The sequence below is a fragment of the Bison bison genome, unplaced genomic scaffold (assembly GCF_000754665.1).
Source record: "Bison bison bison isolate TAMUID 2011002044 unplaced genomic scaffold, Bison_UMD1.0 scf7180017864054, whole genome shotgun sequence".
Lineage (NCBI taxonomy): Eukaryota > Metazoa > Chordata > Mammalia > Artiodactyla > Bovidae > Bison > Bison bison.
The window spans coordinates 1,307,077-1,307,485 of record NW_011494626.1 but is presented as its reverse complement, the minus strand read 5'-3'; positions in this window follow the sequence as shown (position 1 = coordinate 1,307,485).

Sequence of the window (409 nt, the reverse complement as noted above, 5' to 3'; positions counted from 1 at the left end):
ATAATAAAAATGATCCAAAATCTTGAAACAAATGGAGTTACAGATAAATAGCCTGGAGACAAGGATTGAGAAGATGCAAGAAATGTTTAACAAGGACCTAGAAGAAATAAAAAAGAGTCAATTAATAATGAATAATGCAATACATGAGATCAAAAACACTCTGAAGGGAACCAACAGTAGAATAACGGAGGCAGAAGATAGGATAAGTGAGGTAGAAGATAGAATGGTAGAAATAAATGAAGCAGAGAGCAAAAAAAGAAAAAAAAAAAAGAAAAAACAATTAAAAGAAATGAGGACAATCTCAGGGACCTCTGGGACAATGTGAAATGCCCCAACATTCAAATCATAGGAGTCTCAGAAGAAGAAGACAAAAAGAAAGGCCATGAGAAAATACTCGAGGAGATAATAG